The following is an 11,628-nucleotide window of genomic DNA, read 5'->3' on the forward strand; positions in this document are numbered from 1 at the left end:
GTCAGGAATTCAGAGGTGGCTGAGCTGCATGACTCTGGCTGGCATCCCTCATGAGGTTGCCGTCAAGATACTGGCTGGGACTGCAGTCATCTAAACCCTTGACTAAGACTAGAAGATCCACTTTTAATTTGGCGCACTCATCTTAAAGGTGATCAGCTAGCTGATTGGTGATGGCTGTTATCAGGAGGCCCTGGTGCCACTAGGCTGCTTGAGTTCCCTCACAACATGACAGGTGGCTTCCCCCAGAGCCAGTGATCCAAGAGAGAGCAAGGCTGAAACTGCATTGGTGTTTATGACCCAGTCTCGGAAGTCACACTCTGTCATTTCTGTAATATGCTATTGATTACACAAGTCAGGTGTTGGACAGGTCTATACAAGGGTATGAATGCCAGGTGGCAAGACTCACTGGGGGCCATCTGGGAGGATGCCTACACAGCAGCCTACCCCTCTTTCTTTTTTCTTTTTCTTTTTTTACAGATGAGAAAACTGAGGTCTGGAGAAGTGAGGTTTGCCCAAAGTCACATAGCCTTAACATTTCAGTATTTGCTTTTCTTTTAACCTTACTGATCCTCACCATCCACAAGTTCTTGTATTTATTTAAAACACCAAATGTTGTTTATCTTTGGAGAGATTAGAAAGATTATTTCCAAATGTGAAGCCAGTTTCCATGATGTTTCTAACAGCAGAAGCTTTTATAAACCAGACAACATATAAGCAAAGTGCAAACTCTGAGCACTTGGGAAACGTTTTTCTTCACTTCCTTGAGTCATGAGGGAGGAGGTGCTCCAAAAGGAAGGAGAAGAAAGTGGAACCTCTTAAGGAGGGCAAATCCAGAAGTAAACTAAAAAGTCAGGGTTGGAGGGTTAAATCTTAGCTTGTATACTACTCCCTCTCCTCGCTTTGTTCTCCTATTGTGATAGTTTTCCTGTTCTCTCTTGATTTCCGAGGGTGAAAAAAAGCAGAGAGTAACACCAAAAATCAATGGAAAGGCCACCCTCCTTAGGAGTTGCTGTTTCATTAATCCCAAGTGAAAGACAGTGATCAGCCATAGGGACTCCCTAGGAGAAGCACAGAATTTTTTTCGGTAAAAACTTATGTTTCTGAAAACACATACACACAGGTTTTTAGGCACAAAACTCAAAACTGTGATAAATACTATCAGTTCTTTTCTTTTCAGGATCCTCTTTGAAACAGCCATCTTCTAAGAAGGACAACAACCAGAAAGAAACCTCTTATTCTCTATCCTTTTTCAAACAGTTAAAAAACAACAAGGCTTGTCACTCTGATCAACGTAACTAGCAGGAACAGGGAGACTTTCTCCCTGCCTGACCTATTTCGCCTAATGGGGCCACTTCTTCGCCCTCTGACAAGCTACCTTCTCTCCTGAGTTCCATTTATAGTAGGGCTTTATTAATGGTTAAATCGTTAGGAATGGGTCCTTCTTCCTCCCAAGGCTTATTTCCCCTGTTCAATAAATTAAGCCATGGGATCGGAGAAACTGTCCATTTCTGCTTTGTTTAAGCTCAGATTCTTCCTAGCCCACAAAATACTGCGCACTGCCAGGTGAGAGCCCACCCGGCAGTCTGTGGTCACGTGTGATTTGTCTTGTATTTAGTTCTCCAAATAAAGTGGGAGGCCCGTGGGAATTTTTCTAAGCCCCTGCTGGAAGTCTGAGATCTGGTGCAGAGATCCTTCAGTGGGGAGTCCCTGGGCCCTTGCTGATGGTGAGGGGCTGCCTTTCTCAATCCTCAGGCGAGAGCCCTTGGATAAGTGCTGTGAGTTTTTGAAATGTTTGACCCCTCTTTCACCTTGAAAGAAGGTTTGCAAACTCCATTCATCCACCATGCTTGTTGCTGCCATGCACATGACCTCAACGAACAATCGGAGCATTAATAGCCCACAGCTGTCAGAGTGACCTGTGCCCTTCACTCCTTAAAGCCTTTTCTCCCTCGTTTTTCCTCACCAGAGCCCTGCAGTAAACAGGTTTTTTAAAAAAGTAAAAACACAAAAGTGATCATGTCACTGCCCTGCAGAACAGGCCTCAGTGGCTCCGCACGGCCCCCAGGGCCTGCACCAGCTGACTCAGACTCACCAGGTTCTCCTAACTGGCATTTCTGCCCACTCAGGGCATCCCTTGCTCCAAGCCACTTCAGGGAGGTGTCATACTGACTCTAGGCCTTTATACATGCTCAGAATATTGTTTTCCAATCTCTCTCCTCCCCTTCCCATGAGCGGGCTAACTCCTACCCATCATTCAGGTCTCAGTTTAAATACAATTTTGGAAAAGCCTTTCCATAGCCCCTTAAACTGGATAAAGCATCCACAGCTGCCTTTGTCCCATCACAGCTGCACCCATCACCATGGAGGAATGGATTGCCATCACTTATTTTCTTGTCTGACTTTCCTTCTAGATGTTCAGTTCCGTGAAGGGGGATAACTTGCCCACTAGTGTATCCACAGTGCCTACTTAATACATTTTCTGGCATATAATGTAACCAAAATAAAACCAGGCATCTGGTTTCCACCTTTAAGACCATTTAAGCACATTTAAGCACAGAGCCTCCTCCAAAAGAAACATAAATTGATCATCAAAAGCAGTGTCAAAAAGGAATGCAAATCTTCACCTACGATTAACACTGTAAAGTGACCTAAACATTCTTGATTCATTATCAGCCTGAAAGTCCTTCATCCTAGAGACTTCTTATTCCAAATGCCTTTTCATCCTTTCCCCAGAATCCGGTTATCCGATTGCCCCAGCCCTTCTTTTTTCTGTAATTTCAACTCAATTCACTGCTTTCAGTGCTCTCCGCCCATTTAGACCTCCACCAACCATCAGCGCCACAAAGAGCTTGACGCCAAGACAACAAAGACTCAGTCTTACTTGGACGGCAGAGGAGGAGGGCAGGCACGTCGATCTATAAGCTTTTTTGGGTCTTCAGCTTGGAGTAATAGTAACAGTTCACATTTATCGAGCATTTACTATGTGGGAAGCACTCTGCTGAACACTTTCATATGTTATCCTCACAACATCCCTGGGAGTTTGGTACTGTTACTTTCCTGTACTTAATAGAACACTTACCCAAGGTGAAGCAGCTAGAAAGTAGGACTGCTGGGATCCGAAAGCAGAGTCTGCACTACAATGTCTCCAACAGAAGGCGCTCAGTAAACAGTTGAATTTATAGACAGGGTCCACCTGGGAAGCAGCTTGGAGGCTGGCAAGGCAAAGGGTGTTGAAGCAATTTCTCTGATGAATTCATTGCCAGCACATGTCAAAGCTTTACTTCAAAGCTGCTTAAAGAGGCTTCAAAAAGCCAGTTCAAAAACGTGGAATAGGAAAAAATGTGGTTAGACAACACTGTTAGACTGGGTACAAGTGGTCTTTAAACTCTGTCACAAGGCTAATTTAGTGAGGCAGGTAAATCTAATTTCCCACAAGGGGATCTTAATCTCATTAAAGTTATCAGAAAAAAAATCACTCATATGTTTTATCAGAAATGCTTCTCAGAAGGGACCACTCATCACACCAGAGCAGACAGCCTTCCAGCTCAGGTTTGGGATCATTTTTGTTCACAGAACCAGCCCTCTCTAGAGTGGGGTTTCTCACCCTCAGCACTACTGACATTTGGGCCAGATAACTCTTTGGAGTGGGGGTTGTCCTGGGGCCTGTAGGCTGTTTAGCACATCCCTGGCCCTACCCACTAAATGTCAGTGGCACTCCCTCCTCCTCGTTTTAATAACCAAAAATGTCTCCACATATCACCAAATGGCCCCTGGGGGGCAAAATACCATCCCTTTCGTTAAGAATCACTGCTCTAGACCCTCGATTCTCAAAGTGTAGTCCATGGGCCAACAGCAACAGCATCCCTTGAGAGGTTGCTAGAAATGTACAACCTCAGGCCACATCCCAGGCCTCCTGAGTCAGAATCTGCAGTTTAACAGGATCACCAAGTACTTCCTCTGGACATTAAAGTCTGAGAAGTGCTCCTAGATCAGCGGTTTGCAACCTTGGCTGCACATCAGAAGCCTGGGAGCTTTAAAAAATACTGAGCCCACCCGCAGAGACGCTGATGTCATTGCTCTGGGGCAGCCTGGGCCTCCGAAGTTTTAATAACTCACCAGATGATTCTAATGTGTAGCCAAGTTTGAGCTCCTGTTGTGGGGGGTTTAAAAAAACTCATCCCCCTCCCCAACTTTAGGAGTGACTTACCACAGCTTCTAAATAAGACCCCACATCTCCAAGGCGATGCTTTTCTTTCCATGAACATCCTTCTTTCTTGACCTCTTATCACTTTTAAGGTGATAAAATTAAAGGCCTTTGATGAAGGCTTCAAAAGGGACGATTTGGCCATAACTAACTTTAAAAATAACGGTTGGACTGATTTGGGGAAAAAAATGAAGGCACTGATTTAAGCTTGCCCAGATAGCTTTTTAAAGAAGAGCCATCAAAATCACCCCTCAAAATCTTGCTAATTAAAAATCAATTCCGTACTTGAAAAATAAACCCAGACATTAAATGGTGAACTCTATCAAGAAAACTGTTTTGCATGAAGTGTACAATTGTATAAAGAGCCCATGCAAATTGGGAAGCAAAACATTAACACCTTAATAGATAAATAAAGGAAATGAACTCACAATTCACAGAAGTAGATGTATAATTAGTAGAGAAGCCATGAGAAAATATGCCTCACTAGTATTCAAAGGGGGATACTCAATGAAAAAAGAGTTAGCAATTTTTCTCTTGTAATATTCACAAAAATAAGTGGGAAAATGATCATGAAATGGACACTTTCTCATTCCCTCAACAGATATTGTCTTCTGTACAGCAGGCGCTATGCCAGTCTAGATGATGAGGGTGTGGGGCTTAGTAAATGGAGAAAGTTCCAGCCATTGTGGATTTGTATGTCCTCCAACCCACTTAGGCCTTGATGGACGCCATCCTAAAGAAAACGTGTGGGAGAAGGTGTGGGAGAAGTTTTGTTCACTTTTGATAGCAAAATTGATTAAGAACCTGTGTCCAACAATAGGATTACGATTAATTCAACTCTCATATATCCACCTGATGGAATAGTATGCACACTATCTGTGCTATAATGAATGATAAATGAAAAAGAATACAAACAGTAAAAAACTGGATAAATGATTCAGTAATCAAGTAAATTTTGAAATGCTACATGATATCATCCTCACACCCAATATACACAATATATGTTTGTATATTTAAAGCTCTGAGGAGCTCTGAAACGAAGAAAATGGTTTATCTGTGCTTAACCCCATATTCCTCAATTTATCTGACCATGGAAAGATTCTTTTCCCTCCCCTCCCCTCCCTTTCTTCCGAAGGTGAAACTTGCTTTATCGTCTCTTGGAACTAGTATTTCTCAAACAAACAAACAAAACCTTGATGATATATTACTGGCATACAGGGTAGTATTTAAGAGTTATGTAAAAATAAGAGCCATACATGGGTATATACATACATAAAATAATTCATGAAGCTGTTCACTTAAGATTTGTGCATTTTACTCTCTAAAAATATTTAAAAAAACTCTACTAAATTCTGACAAGGCAAACATATCTTTTGAAATTAAAATTGGATGTTCATTAGAACAAGTACAAGAATGCCAAGTCAAATTATTTTTACATTACAGGTACATTTCTATGTATCAGTTGTTCATGCAAGGTGCCTCTAATACCGTCAACATGTAAAGATTTATTGTAGGAGCTAAGAGCTCCAGACAGGCTTTTAATCCTGGACCAGCCATTAACTAGCTGTGTGACCTTGGACCTTCACCTTGGATTCAACCCCTCTGGATTTTAATTTCCTAATTTCTCTCTCTCTCTCTTTTTTTGGCCGTGCTGCGCAGCTTGTGGGATCTTAGTTCCCTGGCCAGGGGTAGAACCCGGGCCCTCGGCAGTGAAAGCGTGGAGTCCTAACCAGTGGACCGCCAGGGAATTCCCTAATTTCCTAATTTATAAAAGGAGGAGCAATAAGAAAACTCAAGTTCCATTCAATCTTCGAAAACAGTTTTACTATTTTAGAGGATTATAAAGCTTTTATATCTGCCTGATGGTGTACCAATGGCCAGGTTTTTAATTTGAATACTGAGACTATGGACCACTGACTTCCATAATTGTTACTGTAAAAATAAACAAACAAAATATCAATCAGCTCTAAGGGAATCTCTGTGACAATGTGCTTTCCAGGATGTCTTATTAGAGAGAGACAGGGAGGCCTACATTTATTTCATATGTGAACTTTATGTCAAGAAATTGCTTTTCCGTTTGGATGTCCCAGGACCTCTGACTGCCAGAGACCGTGCCAGACAGTTCTAAGAGGATACTGGGTATTTCTGATGTAAGCGCCATTGTCCCTAGGTCTCAAATGCTCAAGCCTAAACAACATAGAAGGGTTTTGCCATCTTTGGAACCTCTTGTTAAGACAGCAGTCTACTCGACTTGTTCAATACTTTGTCTACCTCCGCGCGTTATCGAGCTCTGCTTTACTAGGGAGTCTCGGGCCAGTGTTTCTCCAGTAAAATCTGTGGCCCCTTTAGAAACAGGGTGGTCTGTGCTCTGACAGATGGAGAAATTGACCACAAAACTAGCAGCCACCAGCGGTGACTGGTCTTGGATTATACCCCTTATTCCACCAAACAAATTCAATGTTGTCTCACCTGCCGAACCCTGACTTGATATCCAAGGCAACAAACTCTCAATACAGTAGGATTAAAAAACCCCTTTTGAGCTTATTTTTAATGATTTGACCTGGACATGCAATTTGCCTTCTCCTTAAGGTTACTCAAATTCTCCTCACCCAGCACGTAACACTGTTGACTCTGGATTTTAGGTGCAGAATTTCCCCCCCAAAATGTCCTGCTCTTTGTGTCTTTCTGCTCTTCCCTGCTTTTACTAGTTATTGGTAGAAGCATTTCCATTTTTATTTTAGCCACCAAAGGCTTCATGACGCACAAAACCCAATTTGGGTGGATATTTTGCAGTTTAAGAAAAAAGTTTTAAAAGTTTTTACTTAGAGCTTTGTTTCTTTTACTCTGTGAGTGGCTGGTGGGGATAAAATAGTCTTGGGTTTGGAGTTACCCGGGTGCAGTTTCACGCCGTGCACTTCCTGGGTCCTCGACCTTGGCGTGGAGGTGTGCTAGGAGCTCTAGGGGACTCCACAAATGCCCTCTAACAAACTCCAGAGCTTCAACCAGTTTGCTCTGGGTGCCTGGTCAGTCATTGCATACGGAACCAGATGGAACACGAGGCACGGCCTTTCTCTTGATTACGTTTGAGTGCCACTGTGTTCATGGCTCTATGATTTAGCACCACGTAGGAAGAAGTAATCATTGCACCGCCCCCGAGTGTCTGGTTAAAGGACCAAATGCAGAGCAGTGTTGAGTGGCCTCCATTTCCTAAATGATGTATGTGGGGCTGCGGCAAGTATGAGTAACACAGCTATAAATGGGTCGGGGCAGGGTGTAAACATCACATGCTCCTCAGCCTGGACCTAGAGTGACACACGGGAGATATCTGGTGTATCACCCTTGCACCAGCCAAGGTGTGCCTTTCCCAATGTAAACTTTTTTGCTTTGGGTACAAAAGGGGTGTGCGGTAGCTGGAGAGTGACTTTTCCGCAGGGGGCCTCGCATTCTGCATCATTCTCACCAATGTCCCCGACAGGAGAACAGGACACAGGAGAATAGCTGACAGCTGTTGTCTAGGCAGCAAAGCAGTGTGGCCTGGGACACCGCCCAACACACTTGCATTCCAGCACCCCGACAAACAAGTGTGCTTTACAGCAGGGGCAATTTTAGCTCTGGATCCCTTCCCATTGTTCCCATTTTTAAATTTGAGCCCTCACCCAGGTCTCTGAATTCCTGGATTCTGGTATTCAGGTAACATAAAGGCGTTCTGAGAACACCCGGAGTCCCACCAGGCCAAGGACGGAGACTCTGGTCCTCTTGGGGCCTTGCACTCCTGGAAGGACCATCTGTGACCTTGGCCATCAGCAGTGTCCTGTGTCCAGGGCTGCTGGGCCCTCTCAAATTCTCCTGGGATCCGGGAGGGAGAGGGGAAGCTGGGGGAGGGAAGGGTGGTCTGCAGAACAACTGCAGTGACTCCTTTGTTCTATCAGCTGCCTCCTGCCCAGTTCCTTCTACAAGGAAGACCAGGGCTCACTCTGTAGATTAAATGAGGGCACTGTGTAAAGTCAGTGGTTCCTCCATCCCCATATGAAGCACAGTTCCCCTGGGGCTAGTACTGCATAAAGAATTGTGCATTTGCTTTCCCTAAATAATATGGTGATCACAGTGGCCATGGTGGTCTGGGCAAACTGCATCAAGGTTTCCTTATGTTTCCAAAACTGTCTTAAAGTCAGAGAGGTCCACAAGCCGAAGCCGGTCATGAGGGGCATCTTAGGGTTTTTAAACAGTCACTGGAGGGTCACTGCAAATGGCTCATCCTCTTTCTCAGTATAGCTATAATTCCACCGATGTGAGACAGATGTGTGGGGGTCAAAGTCCATATCAAGCCTGTCATAGAAATGGTTCCCATTTCTGGTTGCAGATGAGGCTTCACAGTCTGGACACTTCTTGGAGAGAAATGCCACCTCACAGAACAGGCTTCAGTGACAATTTACTATGAATAATCACCCCTTCCATGCTGCTCAGAGAAGCCCAAGGAATGTCTCGGTTTCAAGGGCAGCTTGTGCTGGGCCTCTCACTCGGCCAGACAGACCGGCCATATGTCACCCAGCACAGTGACCACAGCAGTAAAATGGCTTGGGCACACGCTGGCCATGATGGGGCTACGACTGGGGCCTAGGACAGGTGTAACAGCACAGTGGGGACGCAGCGCAGCTCATCAACACTGCCGGTTTCCTGCATCTTCGGTTCCTCGCCCACTCCTGCTACCTCACCAGCACTCCGATCCCACTTCTTGTCCTGCTCTCACCCCTCCAGCACTCCACCTCACCAATCCCTAGGCTCCCGCTTTGTGTCAGGTGCCATGATAGGAAATGGGATGCAAAAACGAATAGGGCATGTTCATACCCTTCAGAAGGTCACGGCCTAGAGGCAGGACAGCTATGGCGGGAAAGAGATGAGCCGGGAGAGAGGATGCATATAGGCAACTAATTACACCGCAGCCTATGATGTGGAGAGCCATGGGGGGAGGGGAGGATTTTAGTCTAAAGTTATCAGGCAAGAGGGAGTGGCCTGAAGGCTTGAATCACGTTACACAAGCAGTGAGTGTCCAACAAACTCGGTTCAGGTTGCGCGAGGGAGAAACAGACTGGCATGGGGAGGCGGGCGCCCTGGTGACGCTGGGAAGCTGCTGGTCAACAAAGTACATTTCAGCCAGGAAATCCTGGGCTGGGAAGGAGATGGTATCTTGCTTCTTCCTGGTGAATGACCTGGACTAAAAATTGAGTTTCTAACAAAGAGAAATAAATGCTAGAAAAAATACGTGAGCCAGTGCTGACGGCTGTTGGTTAACATTTTCAGTTCTGCAGTCAATGATGCCTTCCTACCTTCCCCTCCACTTCAAAAACCATCCAAACCTTCCCGTTAGTGGAGTGGAAGGAGCCCTACAGTCAGGACACAGGAATTCAAATCCCAGCTTTTCTCTTTACCGGCTATGAGACTTTGGGCTACTCACTTGGCTCTTTGAACCTCTAGGTGTTTCATCTCAACAACGAGTATAATACAACCTGCATCACAGCAATGCTATATAACTGTTAAGTGGTGCAACAGGCTTTGTAAACTCTAAAGAAATACACAGGAAAGCAAAACTTTCTAAAAGACCTCTGCTGCAGAATTCTCCTCGGGGCTCAGTGGCCACAACTGCGTCACATGGCTGTCCCAAGCCATGAGAGAGACTGGGAAAGAGAGTATTTGGCTACCAGCTTTTGGAGTAGAGAAAAGCAAGGGCGAAGGGGATTGTGAATGGATATGGAGAGAGCCAAGTCATAGCGACTGCCGCAGCGGGGGTGGGGGGATCCTTGTCTGTGGAGTTTTGTTTCTACAGCCATTGGTGCTAAAAAAAAGTAAGCATTCTATTTCTTAGAAAAGATTCAGCCCATCCACATAAGTAAAGCATGCAAGAAAAGGCAGCAAAGAATAATGGAAAACAAATGGGTGAATAATGTTCAACCATCTCGGCACTGCAAGAGCCTTTAAAAGAAATGGCACCGTATCAATTAGCTATGGCTGCAATAACCAACCATCGCCAAATCCAATGCCCTAAAACAAAAGCATTTATTACTCTGGCTCATGTGTTTGTGGCTTAGCTGATCTAGGCTGGGCTCACTAACGTATCGGTGTCAGCTGGGGGCTCTGTTCCACATGCTGCCCGTCCTTCTCCAGGAACCCACAGGCAAGCCTGGGCATACCCTACTTGTGGCAATGGCAGACGTGCAGGAGGGAAAACCAAAACACGTGATCCCTCTTAAGGCTCAGGCTCAGAACTGACACACCATCACTTCTACCTCATCATGTTGGCCAAAGCAAGTCACATGGCTAACCTCAGGCATGAGGAATCCTACCCTACTCATGATGGTAGGAAACTAAAAAGTTACATGGCCATGGGGGTGGCTCTAGGGAGGGGTGGAGGATGGGAGCCATGAATGCAAATTTACCAAGGCACCAAAGGTCTTGCAAGTCATAATCATAAGGTCGGCATTATAGTTTAATCCTTCAGAAGGAAGCCATCCTCCTTTAGTTTAGAATTACTCAGATCACTAGAGCCAGAGTTGATGGTCACACCTTCTACTCATAGTTCACTTTACCTTCATGGAATCGAGAAATGAAGTTTTCAAGTGAAAATGAGGCCTTCAATTTTGACTTGTACCTATCATATTGATTTACAAGCTGTCCCTAAAAGTACCTCATGGAAACTCGACTAACGGTTCCTTTGCTTTTTCCTTTGCAGGCTTGATGTGAAGAACTGAAGAGTAAGAGAATGGATTCAAATGAAAATAGCTCACTGAAAAGTTTTATATATTTGTATGAAGATTACGTACCTCCCGAATGCCTAAGACTCTAGCAGAAACGTCCTGGGTGTACATTTATATCTCTTCCTTCTAGCTGGCTGCACTACTTACTTTATCTTCACGTTCGGCAGCTTGCAGAGCAAATCCGCTCAAGAATTCACCACTTGGGAGGGTGTGGTTTTGAGGAGGGATATGATTCTATGGAGAAGGATATGGCAATATGCATAGCAATGATTTTGATTGAAAGTTCTCTGAGCGACTTCCCACACTATTTTGGTCAATATTTGGAATGTATTTTAGTTCTTCATCTTCTAAATTATGTCAATAAACTTTTTATGAGTTCAAATAAATATTTGAGTAAATGTAAAATGTGAATCTAGACTACATTAATTTTCATATCTTCAGATAGCTACATATCCCCCCACATGGATAGAAATAAGATGTAAGCGCCAACCAAATTCCACATTGCCTAAGTGGGGGCTTCTCATTCTGAATTACTGGGGACCACAGGTAAAGCTATGGCTGACTTATCATTGCAAATGAAGTTAAGTAATGCCTGAGGAACTGGGCATCACTGACATTCCTCCTTCAAGGACAGCTTTTATGGTGAGTGCATTTTACTTCCATAGACGCTCAGAA

At 44.5% G+C, this 11,628-nt stretch overlaps 1 protein-coding gene across 1 annotated transcript in view; it reads left to right on the plus strand.

Moving 5' to 3' along the window:
- Window positions 1-11,323, plus strand: part of SMPX (small muscle protein X-linked) — a 52,406-nt gene extending 41,083 nt beyond the window's left edge. The window contains exon 5 of the mRNA XM_004311497.3: window positions 10,929-11,323. The gene's annotated coding sequence lies outside the window, so the exon portion shown is untranslated. The remainder of the gene's footprint in view (window positions 1-10,928) is intronic.
- Window positions 11,324-11,628: the final 305 nt, after the last annotated feature.

Source organism: Tursiops truncatus, chromosome X, assembly GCF_011762595.2.
Source record: "Tursiops truncatus isolate mTurTru1 chromosome X, mTurTru1.mat.Y, whole genome shotgun sequence".
Taxonomy (NCBI): domain Eukaryota; kingdom Metazoa; phylum Chordata; class Mammalia; order Artiodactyla; family Delphinidae; genus Tursiops; species Tursiops truncatus.